Source organism: Chlorocebus sabaeus, chromosome 14 (assembly GCF_047675955.1).
Source record: "Chlorocebus sabaeus isolate Y175 chromosome 14, mChlSab1.0.hap1, whole genome shotgun sequence".
Taxonomy (NCBI): Eukaryota; Metazoa; Chordata; class Mammalia; order Primates; family Cercopithecidae; genus Chlorocebus; species Chlorocebus sabaeus.
Genome location: NC_132917.1, coordinates 107,943,989 through 107,961,142, shown reverse-complemented (window position 1 = coordinate 107,961,142; position 17,154 = coordinate 107,943,989). Strand labels below are relative to the sequence as shown.

Genomic DNA, 17,154 nt, shown 5'->3' with positions numbered 1-17,154 from the left:
GTTGGGAGCTCTTTGGTTTTTCCTGGGAGTGGAAATAAAGATTTACCTCCTCTTAATTTTTCCAGTGGGAGGTAAACAAACTTCTCTAAGCCTCTTCTGGTAAGGGCTTCCAAGAAAGTTTTTACATGTAGGAAGACAGAACAAGTGCAGGCAACTTCCAAGGTCCTCTTGTTTTGCAGATCACGGCACAACAGACCCACAGGAAGAACAAGTTAAGATAATGACTTTTCACCGAAGTACAAGTTAGCATCACCTGGAAGACTTTACAAAGCATGGCTGGCTGAGAGTCTGTGGGAGCAGAAGAGGAAACTGAGGCTTGAGGGAACTGTAGCACATTGGCAAGGACACCTAGCTCATAAACGGTGAGTCTGCCTCCAATTCTTCTTTCTTCCCAGCTCAGATGTCTGCTAGGGCTCTATCTGGTAACCATGTCAAAGACACAATTTTAATTTAGAACAAGATTAAGAATCCTACATTTCTTGATGTTGGTGAGTTCTGCTAGTGATTAAAATTTTTAAATTACTTGATTTAGAGTAAGGGTGATGTGATCACTTATTTCCCTTGGGAAATTCACAAATGAAAGGTCGAGTGAGGTTTGAAAAGTAGGGGTCATTATTTGAAAGGATTATTGTGTCTAGTAAGTCTTTAAACAGAGTGCCCTGACAACATTAGTGGAACCAATAAAATATGCCTTTTACCTTTAGTGGGGTCAGTATTCACAAAGATCCATTGAGCCCTCTTATTAAGGAGCTTTAACTGAAGGACTAGGGAATGCACCCACCATAAGGCTGCTATACAGTGTAAGATCACTGTGCAGTGCACTGTGTGTATGACATGTATTGTAAGGTGTAGATTACTGTGTTGGTGTGAGAACTATGTAACCATGCAATATAAAGAGATCACAGCAGTGGAGGGAGTAAATGACTGTGCAGCAGAAGATGTCATCAGAATGCAGTGTAGAGAGTAGATCACCACGTGGATTACAGTGTTGATCACTGCGCAGTATAAGGTGTCAGTCACTGTGTAGTGTAGGGAGCGGATCACAGTGCCGTAGGATGTACACCACCGTGCAGTATAGTGGGTATCACTGTGCAGACTGTATCACTGTGCACTATAGAGAGTGTATCACTGTGCATGGTAGAGTGCACATCATCATGCACCATAGGGAGCAGATCGCTGTGCCATAGGATGAATACCACTGTGCAATATATAGTGGGAATCACTGTGAAGTGCAGAGAGTGAATCACTATGCAGTGCAGGGTGTGGATGACTGTGCACTTAAGTGACTAGATCACTGTGCAGTGTAGGGTACAGACCATTATGCAATGCAGGGTGCAGAGATGTGCAATGTAGTATACATCCCCATGCAATCTAGGAAATGCATCTCTTAGAGTTTTATCTGAGTTTACGAGTTACCATCTTGTGCATAATGCTAAGATGGTCTCTATAAATAGGAGCAATGTGTTTTTCAGTGTTTGCTTTTCCTTGGTGTCCTTCATGTGTCTGCGATAAATAGCCATCTCAGAAGAGACTTTGCTGAGCCCATCACAGTGTACAGGTACAGTGGAGAGCAAAGAGTACAGAGAATGGGGCTCTACCTTTGACTGTTATACAATCTGATAGGGGAGTAAAACACCAAAGTGTTCCTGAAAACATTTATGAGAGAGTTAATAACCACTGAGGCACAGCCTTTGTCTGAAAAGGAGATGAGTGGCCAATAAGAGTAGCAAGAGAAGTGAAGAGAACATAATTCATAGAGAAAGGGAACTTACAGCTGTGTATTGGATGGAGGGAGGGCAGTCCAGGATGTGGCAACACAAAGTCCATGTAAGGCTTGGTTGACTAAGTAATGAGGTTAGAAGATGACTGCCTCAAGGGTGGTCAAGGAACCATGCACATCGGCGTCACTGGGGAGTCTTCATTTAAGAAGCAGGTTTTCGAGCCTTCCCCCACTGAGTGAGAGTTTCTGGGAATATGCATTGTAGCCAGTTATCCCAGGTGACTCTCCACGGCACTAAGGTTTGAAACTGCTGATTAAATGACAGAGATACATGTGTGGATCTGGGGAAACCAGAGGTTTAATGCTAAGCTCCAATGTATTGGATCATACTCAGGGCTGCCCTTGAGCCCATGAAGGTGGAGGAGAGTAGAAAGAAACGCTGCCTGGAAACGGGCACAAGGATGTTAACAAGAGCAAGGCACGGCAAGGGGGTCCAAGGCTGACTGCAGGCTGGGCACGAGTGGTGGCTCACACCTGTAATCCCAGCAGTTTGAGTGGCTGAGGCAGGCAGATCACTCGAGGCTGGGAGTTTGAGACCAGCCTGGGCAATATGGTGAAACCCTGTCACCACTAAAAATACAAAGAAAAACAATTAGCCAGGCGTGGTGACACGCACCTGTCCCGGCTCCTTGGGAAGCTGAGGCAGGAGAAGCTCTTAAACCCAGGAGGTGGAGGTTGCAATGAGCTGAGATTGCGAAACTGCATTCTGGCTTGGGTGACAGAGTGGGACTCTGTCTCAAAAATAAATAAATAAATAAATAAATAAAGTTGACTGCCAAGGCAAGTAAGGGAAGTCATGCAAATCTTCTTCAGTCTCATCTTCCTGTCTTCCTTGGGGAATGTGGGGTGGGTCCATGTTCTGAGGTTGTATCCTTCTCTGAGCTGGAACCAGAACAGTGGACCCTCTTACTGATGAAACACAGACAAGAAATGTCCCTACTTCTCTCAGACATTATGAAAAACATGTATCTACCAAGTTTATGGGGCTTTAGTACCTCCAAGCATGTAATTTCCCAGATGAAGATGTCTAATAGAGGTTCACTGCTAGTGGAATTCATCATAGACATCTCAACACAGTGTTATCCAGCTTGTCTGCCCACATACCTTCTACTCTGGTCTCCCACCTATTTTTGGACATGCCATGGACAAACTCCAACCAGGAGGTTTGTCCTCTGCAGCCCCAGCATCTGCTGACCTGCTGCAAGTCACAGCCAACTGTCTGATGCTTCAAGCCCCCTCTCAAATTCCAGCTCCTTCATAAAGCCCTTCTGATCCCACCTGATCCCTCTTCTCTCCAAGTCCTTGGAACGTTTTATGATAACTTAACACCTTCTGCCTTGTGTTCTGGCTATTTATGTGAGCACTAATATCCCTCTGGCTGGGCTGGGGCCTACCAGAGAATGAATTTGTACTCTGTCATTATCACTAAAATTTTCCTGGATCCCTACAAAACAGGCTGCATAGACCAGATACTCAATAAATATTTATTCAACTAAACTGGACTCAAAAAATTTGTAACTTTTCAATAGGATATACGTAATGAAAAATTGCTTATTGAGTTCAGAACTGTTCTGCTTAGTGAATGCATGAATCAAGCATCAAAAACCTCAGTGCAATATGAGAAACTTGCACCACTTACTCACCCTCACTATCAGTCGGAGCAGCGTTTTCTTTCCCTGGGATTCCCTGATGATTTGCAAGGCAGACCCAATCGCCTCCCGTCCATTCTGATCTGTCCCCTTCATCCATCAGGCGCCGACAGCACCAATCCGTGATTACTAAGGGAGGCAGAAACCCCAGTCAGCTAGTCTCTTTGTCTGGACATAGGGCTATTCATGGAAACTGCATATTCAATGTACAAATAAGTGTCAGCTGAGAGACTGAACCAAATGATTGATTGCTCATTTCTCCATGAGAGCACTATTTGGAACAAAAGCCCTGATTATCAAATCATTGACACAAAAACGAAATAAGCTGATGGTGCCTTCTGATTATGAACTGAAGGTTTTCTGCTAACTTCATCCTGAGTGCTTCCTTCTCAGGCTTCCAGGCACCATATGATTAAGCTTCACTGATGGGAACTTAGATCCAAGGGATGTTCATTTATAAATCAACTGCATAGTACCTTATGCATGGATTTTTGGGCTTTCTTAAGCATAAGCCTTTGGGAGCTCAAGGACTCTGCCTTACTGGGTTTGGAAAGAAATTGTTCTATCAGCTCAGCACAGTCTAGGGAGGCTTTTATGGACTTTGGAGGACTCCAAATGCCTTTGATGGGCCTGTCTTTTGATTGGATACATAAATTATCTGTTGCTTCCAGTTGATCATTTCTAAAGCTTCTAACTGTTGTAGCTTATTGAATCCATGAACTAGAGTTGATGTGCATAGAACAAATACAAGATATAAATCTTCACTCTTCTCATGAAGAACTATGGTGCATTTTCTCAGCAGGCAAATACATGAAGTATTGCAACACAGATACTCTAGTGAGATCAAAAATACAGTTTTAGCTTTTCCTTTGTAAAAATGTTTAATACTCTTGTAGCTGCAAACACAGAAAGATGAAAATAAATTTGCACAAACGACAAACAAGGCCAATAGTTCTTTATGTTATTTTTGCCGTGTTTATTGATGGAAACAGAGACATGGGGAATTTTATCTGACTCTGAGCCAGAAATGCTCAACTGTCTTCTAAAGAATTTGTCCAAGCATAAAGTCAAGATAGAAGGAAAAGACAATACCTAGAATCACACACTGTTGTGGATTTGAGAACATTCTTGCTTTAGGTAAGGAGAGCAGCTGTGAGGTTCCTCCCATTTCACACTCCTGTTGTGTGAGGCTGCTAACTCGGGCAGGGACAAGCCTACAGCTTCTTATTTTAACCTGTGTCCACTCGCTGGGCTGAACCTCTGCTGCCATTCACCCTTTCACAGTCTCTGATATTTTGTAGTGGATTCTATGCCTAGAGTTTACATTGTTTTTTCACATTTCCTTATAGAATACTCTTAAGTCCAGAGAAAGGGAAACTATGAGGTACAATAAGAATGTAGAAAGCAAGAGGTCTCTGCTTGGAGCAAGCTTTTTGGAAAGCAGCTTTGGAAATGGTCCTGAGTCAGTAAGTTTGCTTTTGAGATCCATCTTAAGAAATAAATTTAAAATATGACCAGGTGTTCAAAAACAACAAGCTCATTGAAGCATCTGTGATGTTGCTACCCTCTGGAAAATGGAGGCTTTGCAATGGTGGCAGCCCAGTCACCAAGAATCAGTTGAGGATTAGCTACTGTGTTTAATGCTTTAGGCAGACATGAAAATTGCCATGTCCATGTGTGCCAGGCACTTCAGAAGGCATTATCTCTTTTAATCTATAGAATTACTATTGCCATTACCATAGAGGGTTAAATGAAACCTATATAACAAGCTGGTAATTGGCAGAGCAAAGGTTTCCATCCAGATATTTCAAGTCCAGAATTTGAGTATTTAAGCACTTTCTTTTACTGCAAAATAATTTTCCCACTATACACACACAAACACGTTTCATTCCTCATTGAGGCCCATTGCCATAATGAGCCACAAGATCCTATGGAAAGTGGCAAAGTCCTTAGTAATGAGAGTAGAAAATGGCGGAAGACTGTGGTGCTAATCAGAAAATACTCCAGAGACATCAGATCTCCACTGGTCCTGGAAATTCTATCCCAATATGGTGATGTCCCCATCTACCTTAATCAACATGAAACTTACCAGAATTGATTCATTTTCTTTTAGATGAATGAGAATGAGACAGAATCTCTGGGCCAACATTGTTATCATTAACTCATTCATGAGATCTGCTCTGAGTCAGGCACGGTGCTGTGGATTGGGGCTGTGGGGACAAATGCATGCCCCAGCCATTAAGGAGCTCAGAGTCCAGCCTAGCAAAAAGAAAGTAAATAGATGATTCTAGGGTGATCAGTGATCTTGGAATAGGCTGGAGGATACAGATATTCAGGGGCAGCAACTGTCATTAGCCCATATCACATCCTGTATTTCCTTTTCTTAGGACGTTTTTCTTGATATTTTTTCTTACAAGATACCACTTTCCTCAAGAAAGCACAGCATAAGTTAATATCTATTAATAGTTAAGGGAGGTGGGTGGATCTCAACATAATAGACTTTTTTAGTACGTGTTCATTGTTTGCTAATATTTATATCAATTGTTTCTCCACTAAGCATCCATCAGTTAAGCCTTGGAGAAACAGAAATAGGAAGAGAAAATCAAGCTGGATTATTTTTTCTTTGTATGAAATAAAAGAGAGAGTTGAAAATATTTTTAAAGGCACATAAATAGACCAAGATATTTGAAAAAGTATTTATACCACATGTCTATATAACATGTGGTATACTTTAGAATTCCTGGATCCTTATGAAGATATTCAAAGTTAAAGTACATTCATAAAGAAAGCCCGTGTGTGTATATCTGAACATATAATCCACAAAGCATTACTTTGGTCCATTTACAAGCAATGTTATCATAATATAAATTTTAAAACTAAGTCCCCATTAAGACACAGGTTGTCCTCCTAGAGTTCAACTGTTTGCCCAAGGGCGACAGCAGCTTGAAAAAGACTCTGTGACTTAAGGGCCCCCCACCACCCTCAGTGCCACTTGAGACCATCCTGCCTCTTCAAAGTATGGAAATCCAGTATACATTTTGCAGCTAGCTCAGGTCAAAAACGCCTTGGGCTAAGGGTGTTAGCAAGAGAAAGGGCACAGAGAGGCTGGCAAGTTGCTCCCACTGGACAAACAACTCTAGTCATGTACCCATCCACCTCTGTAAAATGAGATCATGGAAGAAATGCTGGGAGGCTCTTAGAACAGGATCTGAAATGATTAATGGGAATTGCAGAGGAATTCTCACAGCCTTTCACACTCTGCCGGTTTCTGACTCTGCGGAAGAGCATGAGATGAGAATTCCGCATCGTGTTCAGATAAGGGACTGATGTATTGGCTGTGAAACCAACTCGTTCCCGTATAGGCTGTTTGTTAATTTTCAAAGCAGTCCTATATCTACAATATCATCTGATCCCCATAATCATCCTACTGAATGATCCTAAAAGATGTCATAGTTGACAGAATGATTTTAAAACTAAGATGTGAAAAAAATGTAGGCACAGGTAGGCAGGAAGATGATTAAAGATTTAACTGTAGATGGTGGGGGCAAGTCTTTTAAATGTTTTATTTCCAGGGAGGTGCTCTTCCAGCCTGTGCGTCTTGTAGCCTGTGTGTCTGGGTGTGCATTTTTTAGAAGTGTACAGAATGAATAAGCACACAGGAAATGAGGGTGAGAGATAGCTGAGGCAGAGGCCCAGAGGTATGACTCCAAGGAAAAGGGAGTAATTACTCAGTATCTCTACCACTTCAGTATGTATTACCTGTGGTAAGAAATCCATCACAGATGCCTGACTTCCCTCCACCGTCAGTACCGCCCCATCAAAAGCAAAAGTCCTGTGTGAAGGCTTTGTTGTGGACAAGGAATGCAAAAGCAGGCAAGACCGATGATGAGAATTTGAAGGTAAGGGAAAATGAGGCAGCCAAGGATATCCCAAGGCCACTTATGCCTGATAGAAAAATAAAGAAACTTTAATTTGCTCATGCTTGACAGCTGCAGAAATGTGAGGCCCCAAGCAGACTGTGTCAACAAGGAGAATTATTCTGTCTTGCTTCTACAGCTTAGGAAACACAGAGGGGTCGAGGATAAGGGTGCCGAGCTCCACACCCCCTTGCTCAGTCACAGTGGAATTTGACATTTCACCTGTGCTGTGACTGGCATTGATATGCATCCCAAAATATATTTATGAAGACAGGGCTAAATTTGCATGACAGTCAGGAAGAATATCACAAAATATAGTGTACTTTAATATTTAAAATACAAATTACCCAAAGTGTGATGAAAGTTTGCTTTTGCTGCTCCATCAAAACAGATGATTTATAAAACTGTGCATTTTGAATGAACTAAAATGCAGGCCATGATGGTGAGTAGATCAGTACGCACGGTGAGCCCCACCGTCCCACTTGCAGTGACTGCATTGCACAGCCTGGTGTGTGTACGGGAGCACTGGGTATGATTGTAGGAAGACTGTTTACATGTTCTTAATTGGGTCCCCTAAGCACAGAGCCTAGTCAGGCATGCTTTTAAGTACAGATCTTTGTACTTCAATCATAGTTGGAGGTGTTTTTATTTTGTTTTTTGTTTTTTGTTTTTTGTTTTTGTTTTTGCTGCTTTGAGACAGTTTTCAGAAAACTTGTAAAAGGCAGTTACATACCTGGAAAAGGCCATGCTTCATCAGACAGACTGGCACTCCAGGCACTGTCTGTGTTTCCTAAGAGGAGTATGTAATGAGTGTGTTGCTGGAATGGGTAGCTGCAAAGATGAGAATATGCACACCCCTTCTCTAATACGGGGAGTGGAACCAAAAAGAGTAAATATTAGTAACAGTAACTTGTCAGAGGAAGCTCCAGAGGTATCTTAATTCACTGTTTTCGCTCCCTTTTAAATATTTATTTATTTATATACTCATTTATTGATATTTTACTCATTATAAATGCAATGTATATCCATTACAGAAAGAAATCTTGAAGTACAAAATATGAACATTAAGTATAAATTCCACCTGTAACGATATCACCTAAAGATTATAGCAGCTAAAAGTTTTAGTGGATTTTCTTCAAATTCTGTATTATGAATTCTTAAATATTAGCATCAGGGGAGAGGTTTTAACCATTATTTCTTAATCTAACCCCGTATCATTAGTAATTTTCTATGTTTCCATATATTTTCCTACAACATCAGTGTTAATGTCTCCACAACACTGAATCCATTCAATGAAGTGGATGGGTATGTCAGCATGAATTTGACCTCATTTTGAGGCAATTAAGTTGTTTTTTGTTAATATAAGGGATTTTTTTTAATATAAGGGATTTTTATTCTTTTCTTATTTTATATTATTTTATTATTTTATTTTATATTATTTTAATATAAGGGATTTTTGTTAATATAAGGGACTTTTTCAATAGGCATTTATATATGTGAATACTAGCCTCATTTTAAATTTATTTTCTTACAGTAGATTTTTATAATTGGAATTGCGACACATGCGAATTTTCTGTGTTCTGGCTCAGGTGGTTCCTCACAGACACGGTTCAATTTGCCTTCCCTGGAGCAGGAGGAGGGGTGGGTATGTCAGCAAGGGAGGCCGAAATAACTGCCTCTTAATGGTGGGTTGAGAACTTCTAAGAAAATCTGACCAAAATTCTCCCTTGTAATTTTCTACCAACTATTAATTCGTGCCAGAAATTCATTTAATGGGAGACTAAATCTTTTATTAGAAAATACGTGTGTGTTATGATGCAAATAGCTATGGAAGAGAAAACATCACTCAAATTCTGGCAGTGCATGTGATTAAACCACGTGTCCCTTTTCATTCCTTACATACCAGCAGAATTTTATACATCCACAGAGAGCAGAGCACTAGGATTTTAAAAGGAAAAGAGTAGAAAGTTAAAGGAAAAAAAAATAGATACCAGAGGAAAAATTCTCACCTGCCATAACGTTCCCATGCATATTTTGATAGGAGGGAAGAGATACCAGGCTCCACTTAATAAATCAGTAAATAATAGATTTTTAATAATTGGGATTCAATTTCCTTCTGGTTAAGAACTTGCATACTAGCATTGAAGGATTTCTGCTTCCAAATAAACTGGATTAATGAGGATGAGTTTATTCTCCTGCCTGAAGCAACAACAACCAAAATGAGACAAAATATGGATAACAATAGTTTTCTAGTGACTGAACATCAAGGATGACCCTGGATATATGAATGAGAGTGACCCCTGAGAGATAGAAAACAAATGAGGTATATTTTAGGATTTTCTGAGTTTACTAATACAAGGGAGTTTGTGGGATACTGTGATGAGAACCAAAATCCAGGTAGATTTCAGCAGACACCCTAAGTTGAAAAGAAAAAGTTGCGAGTCAGGGAATATCAAGGCAGCTAGGGGTGAGATTACCAGAATTCTGAGAGCTGCACAAAGAAAGAAGCCCAGAAATTTGCAAAGAATCCTACTCTAGCATTCAGCAAAATATTCATTGTTTGAGGAACCTACTCAAAACTAGAAAAAAGAAAAACTATTAAGGACAATGCCCAAAGCTGACATGAAAAGGGAATGAATCTGCTTCCAGGATCCAGGCTGGAGAACCTCAGATTTGATGGATCATTGGATTGCGTAATAAGAAGGTATTTGCTTCAATATTTGAAAATAATTAGCCCTAAACCAAAAGCTCCTCTGATCCTGGGTAGGAGTTCCTAAAATCAAGACACAGATACACCAAACTGTTTACAACTGTTTAGCTATGCCAGAACAAATCTCAAGAATATCTATAAGAATACCAAAATATTCACATAACACAAGATAAAATTCAGTGTCCAGCATTCAATAAAATATTTCCAGGAATATAAAATAAGTACGAAAATGTAACATAATGAGGAGAATATCAGTCACATAAAACTTACCCATAAATGACACAGATGTTAAAATTAGCAGCCAGGGACATTAGAACAGGTATTATGACTATATTACATGTGTTCAAAACACTCTGAAGTTAAACAGTGGTCATTGTTGTACCATTCAGTGAATATATTAAAAAGCACTTAATTGCATACTTTAAAGAGATAAATTTTATAGGATATGAACTGTATCTCAATAAAGGTATTATTTAAGAAACTAAAATAAGTAATTTTTCAGACGTGCAAAAGAATAAACATTCATTAGCATCACACTTGCACTACAAGAAAAGTTGAAGAAAATAATTTAAGCAGAGGGGAAATAAAACCAGAAGGAAATATAAGTCTAAACAAAGGAATAAAGAACAAAGGATATAGTAAATATATAGATAAATATATAGAATTGCTCTTATTACTCAAATCTCTTTAAAACATAGTTTACTTTGTAAATGAAAAATAATGTATTTTGATTTTATATGTATAAGTAAAATGTATGATAAAAATAACATAAAGCCTTAGGACAGAGAAATGGATGAGTACCATTTCAAGGTCTTTAAAAAAGAATTTTATTTTGGATTTGGGGGTACATACACAGGTTGTCATGGGTCTATTGGGTGATACTGGGGTTTGGGCTTCTAGTGAACTCGTCACCCAGACAGTGAACATGATACCCAATAGGTAGGTTTTCATCTTTGCCCTCCTCCCTTCTTCCCCTCTTTTGGAAACCTCACTGCCTATTGTTTCTGTCTTTATATACATGTGTGCCTATTGTTTAGGTCCTACTTATGAAGCGAACATGCAGTATTTGATTCTCCATTTCTGTGTTAATTCACTTAGGATACATGGCTTCCAGCTGGAGCCATGTTGCTCCAAAGGACATGAGTTTATTCTTTTTTATAGCTGCATAGTATTCCATAGTGTATATGTTCTATATTTTATTCATTCAATCCATTGTTGATGGACACTTAGGCTTATTCCATGACTTTGCTATTGTAAATAGTGCTGCAATAAACACAAGTTCATGTGTCTTTTGACAAAATGATTTCTTTTCCTTTGCGTAGATATCCAGTGGTGGAATTGGTGGGTCAAATGGTAATTCTATTTTTAGGTCTCTGATACATCTTCATACTGTTTTCCATAGGGGTTGAACTAATTTATGTCTGACTAATGGTGAATAAGCATTCCCTTTTGTCTGCATCCTTGCCAGCATCTGTTATTTGTTAACTTTAGCCATTCTGACTGGTGTGAGATGGTATCTCATTGTGGTTTTGATTTACATTTCTCTAAATATTGGTGACATTGAATATATTTCCATATGTTTGTTGTCATTTGCCCACTTTTTAATGGGCTTACTTATTATTATTATTATTATTTTTTGTCTTGTTGATTGGTTTAAGTCCCTAATCGATTCTGGATATTAGTCTTTTGTTAGATGTACAGCTTGCAAATATTTTCTCCCATTCTGTAGATTGTCTGTTTACTCTGTTGTTTCTTTTGCTGTGCAAAGAAGTTCTTTAAGTCTTATTTGTGAATTTTGGTTTTTGTTGCAATTGTTTTTGAGGTTTTAGTCATAAATTCTTGACCTAAACCAATGTTCAGAAGAGTTTTTCCTAGGCTTTCTTCCATGGTTTAATAGTTTGAGGATTTACAGTTAAGCCTTTAATCCATCTTCAGATAATTTTTTATATGGTAAGAGGTAGGAGGTCCAGTTTCATTCTTTTGCAAGTGGTTAGCCAGTTTTCCTAGCACCATTTATTAAATAGAGTGTTCTTTCCCCATTGTTTATTTTTGTTGATTTTTTTCAAAGATCAGGTGGTTGTAGGTGTGTGACTTTATTTCTGGGTTCTCTATTCTATGCCATTGATCTATGGTCTATTTTTGTACCATGCTGTTTTAGTTACTATAGCCTTGTAGCATCATTTCAAGTTGGGTAGTGTGATGCCTCCCACTCTTTTATTTTTGTTTAGGATTGTTTTGGCTATCTGGGCTCTTTCTTTGGCTCCACACAAATTTCAAAATTTTATTTTATAACTCTATAAAAAATGTCATTAATACTTTGATGGAAATTGTGTTGACTCTGTAGATTGCTTTGGGATCTATGGTCATTTTAACAATATTGATTCTTCCAATCTATTAGCATAGAATGTTTTTACATTTGATTGTGTCATCTATAATTTAATTTTATTAGTATTTTATAATTCTCCTTATAAAGACATGTCACTTCCTTGGTTAAATGTATTCCTGGATATTTTAAATTTTGTGGCTATTGTAAAAGAGATTGAGTATTTTTTCTCTTTTTAGAGACAGGGTTTCACTATGTTGACCAGGCTGATCTCAAACTCCTGACCTCAAATGATCAGCCCACCTTGGACTCCCAAAGTTCATAAATTACAAGTGTGAGCCACCATGCCTGGCAGGATTAATTTTTTTATTTGGTTCTTGGCTTGAACAGTAATGGCTATATACAAATGCTACTAATTTTTGTACATTGGATTTGTATCCTGAAACTTTACTGAAGTCATTAATCAGGTCTAGAAATACTTTGGAAGAATTTTTAGTGTTTTCCAGCTATAGGATGATGTCATCAGCAAACAGAGATAATTTGACTTTCTCTTTTCCTGTGTGAATGCCTTTTATTTCTTTCTTTTACCTGATTTCTCTGGCTACAACTCCCAATACCATGTTGAATAAGAGTGGTGACAGTGGATATCCTTGTCTTATTCCCGTTATTAGAGGGAATGCTTTCAACTCTTGCCAATTTAGTACAATGTTAACTGTGGATTTTTCATTGACAGTTCTTATTATTTTGAGGTGTGTCCTGTTGATGCCTAGTTTGTTAAGGGTTTTTATCACGGAGGAATATTGAATTTTATCAAATGCTTTTCAGCATCTATTGAGATCATCAGATGCTTTTTGCTTTTAATTACATTTATGTGGAGAATTGCATTTATTGATTTGTGTATGTTGAACCATCCTTGCATCCCAGGTGTAAAACCTACTTGATCATGGCAACTTATCTTTTGGATGTGCTGCTAGATTTGGTTTTCTAGTATTTTATTGAGGATTTTTGCATTGGTGTTCAGGAGATGCATTAATTTTATTTAGCTCTGCTCTGATTTTAGGAATTTCTTTTCTTCTGCTAACTTTGGTTTTCACTTTTTTTTTTTTTTTTTTTTTTTTTTAGTTATTTTAAATGCAATGTCAGGTTGTTAATTTTGGAACTTTCTATCTTTTTATGTGGGCATGTTGTTAATTTGGGAACTTTCTGTATTTTTGATATAGGCATTAAGCACTATAAACTTTCTTCTTAGCAGTACTTTTGCTGTATTTCAGGGATTTATGTTGTGTCTCTATTTCATTTGTTTCAATAATTATTTTGATCTTGACCTTAATTTCATTGTTTACCCAAAAGTCATTCCTGGGGAAGTTGTTTAGCGTCCATGTAGTTGTGTGGTTTTCAGAGTTCCTCTTGTTGTTGATTTCTAATTTTTTCCACTATAGTCTAAGAAGGTGTTTGATATGGTTTTCGTTTTTTGAATTTATTAAGACTTCCTTTATGACCAAGCATGTAGTCAATTTTAGAGAATGTTCCATGTGCAAATGAGAAGAATTTATATTTTGTGGTTGTTTTATGGAATATTCTGTAACGTCTATTCTGACCACATCTTCGGGATTCCAATTTAAGTTCAGAGTTTGTTAATTTTCTGCCTGGATGATCGGTCTAGTGGTGTCAGTAGGGTGTTGAAGTCCCCCACTATTGTTTGGCTATCTGTTTTCTTAGATCTAGTATTTGTTTTATAAATCTGAGTGTTCTAATGTTGGGGGAGCATTTAGGATAGTTAAATCTTCTCCCTAACTCATTCTGGAACAAGAAAAGAAGACTACAGATCAATATCTCTTATGAATATACTGGCAAAAATTTTTAAACAGCAAATAGAGTCCAATAGTAAAATTTAAAAATTCACCATGACAAAGTGGAATTTAGCTCTACAATGCAAAGGTTGATTTAATAGTCAAATATGAGTCACTGTAATAGAACGTATTAACAAACTAAAAAGAAAAAATGTGTAATTATAACAGCAGATACAGAAAAAGAATCTGGCAGGAAATTAGAAATAAAAGTAAATTTCTTCTGTATAATAAAGGGCACTGTATTAGTCCATTCTCACAATGCTATGAAGAAATACCTGAGACTGGATAATTTAAAAAAGAGATTTAATGGACTCGCAGTTTTGCGTGGCTGGGGAGGCCTCAGAGAACTTACAATCATGGCAGAAGTCACCTCTTCACAAGGCAGCAGGAGAGAGAATGAGTGCAAGCAGGGGAAATGCCAGACACTGATAAAACCATCAGATTTCATGAGACTCATTCATTATCATGAGAACGACATGGGGGACACCACCCCCATGATCCAGTTACTTCCACCTGGTCCCACCCTTGGAACTTGGGGATTATTATAATTCAAGATGAAATCTGGGTGGGGACACAGAGCCAAACCATATCAGGTACTTATAAAATACCTACGGCTAACTAATAGTTAATGGTGAAAAACTGAATACTTTCCCCATAATATCAGGTGCAAGATAAGGATGTTCACTTTCACCTCTGATATTTAACACTGTACTGCAGATTTTAGCCAGTCTGATAAAGGATAAAGGATGAAAAAGAAATAAAACACGGTCAGATTAGAAAAGAAGAAAAATTGTCTTTATTCACATGTAATATGATGGTTTTTTCTGATGAAATCTGCAAAAGCACTACTAGTAGTAACAAGTGAGGTTAGGAAGTTTCCAGTCTAGAATTATATTTCTAAACACTAGCAACAAACTCAAAAATTGAAATTCAAATAACATTTAAAGTAGCAGAAAATATGAAATATTGAGAGGTAACACTGACAAAAGATGTGGAAGAACTGTACTCTAAAACTACAAAATCATAATCTTAAAAGAAATGGAAAATACCTTAAAAAATTGAAAAGTAACCTTTGTTCAAGGAACAGAAGACTAGACTGTTAAGATGCTGATCCGTCCCAAATATATCTATAGATCTAACATAATCCCAATCAAAATTCTAGAAGACATTTGGAGAAATTGAAAACTCATTGTAAAATTCATACAGCAATGCAAAGAATCAAAGGTAGCCAAAACAGCTTGGTAAGAGAAGAACAGAGGGAAAACTAATGCTATCTGATTGCAAGACTTACTGTAGAGCTCCAGGAAGCAAGATGATGTGGTATTAGCATAAAGTAGACAATAGATCAATGGAATAGAAGGGAATCTACAAATATACTCATGCATAAATGGACAATGGATTTTTGACAAGAATTCAAAGACAATACATTAGAGAAAAGACAGTCTTTTAACAAATAAGGCTAGAAAAATGAGATAAACTTTAATTTCTAACTCCTATCACATCACAAATTAACTACAAGTGGATTGTAGACCAAAATGTATAACCAAGATCTATTAAAATCCTAGAAGAAAACATAGGAGAAAGTCTGTGACACTGGGTTAGGAGAGTTTCCTTAAATACAAAAAGCATAAAGCAAATCCATAAAAGCCCAATCCATAAATACAAACATAAATTAGACCTTATCAGAGTTAGAAACTTCTGCTCTTTCAAAAATACTATTAAGAGAATAGAAAGACATATATAAGCTGGAAGAAAATATTTTCAAAACATATATCCAATATAATACTTGTATCTAGAATGCACAAAAATTCTAAAATAAGAATACAATCAAATTAAAATTTGAACAGACACATCGTGGAAGAAGATACATAGATGGCAAATAAGCAAATGAAAAGATGCTCACTATTGTTAGTCATTAAAGAAGTGCAAGTTACAATCACAATGAGATACCGCTACACAAGTACTAACACTAAAATGACTGGTATATCAAGTGTTGGGTAGCATGTGGAGGAACTGAAATTCTCACTGCTGCTGAGAATATAAAATGGGTCAACCACTTTAAAACACAGTCCTGCAGTTTCCTAAGTAAATATCCTAATGCTATATCTAATGCATGTGGGGCTTAAAACCTAGATGACGGGTTGATAGGTGCAGCAAACCACCATGGCACATGTATACCTATGTAACAAATCTGCACATTCTGCACATGCATCCCAGAACTTAAAGTACAATAAAATAAAAAATAAAATAAAACTAAATAAATAAATATCCTCCCAACGTATGATCCATCGCTCCCACTCTTAGCCATTCACTGAAGAGGGCAGTAAGCATATGTTCATACAAAGACTTGGACCTCAGACTTAATCCCTACTTCACTGCTGAATAGCATTTCATTATTTGAATATATCACAATTTGTTTATCAGCTCACCTGTTTGGCAAACACTGTGGTTTCGAATTTTGGGCTATGACAAATAAAGCTGCCTTTAAAGTATTATTCTGCAGTTAGTTAGGAGTGGATGCAGTTGTTTTCTGCATAATTAATTAGCAAAAGTTTGCATATATTTAAAAGGTACAATTTGATAAGTTTTGATACATATGCATACCATATACCCTTGAAACAGCCAACACACATCTCTGTCACGCCAAAAGTGTCCTCATGTCCCTCTGCAATCCTTCCTCCTTCCCCTCCTATTCTCCCACATCTCATCCAGGCAACCACTGATCATCATTCTGTCACAATAGATGAGTCTGCATTTTCCAGAATTTGATAGAAGGAAACCAAACTGATATACATAGCAACAAGAATAGGTCTTAAATAACTTTGCTGAGTGAAAGAGGACAGAACATAGGAGCATATACTGCTTGGTTTCACTATATAAATTCTAGTCATGTTGATATTTTCATCAGTATATGGATACCTCAAA

General features: G+C 37.6%; 1 long non-coding RNA gene across 1 annotated transcript in view; it reads left to right on the top strand.

Annotated features, from left to right (window-relative positions):
• The first annotated feature begins 268 nt into the window (after window positions 1–268).
• The window catches only part of LOC140713453 (uncharacterized), a 113,954-nt gene continuing 97,068 nt past the window's right edge, over window positions 269–17,154 (top strand). Inside the window, exon 1 of the long non-coding RNA XR_012095528.1 lies at window positions 269–362. This is a non-coding gene — a long non-coding RNA (uncharacterized lncRNA). The remainder of the gene's footprint in view (window positions 363–17,154) is intronic.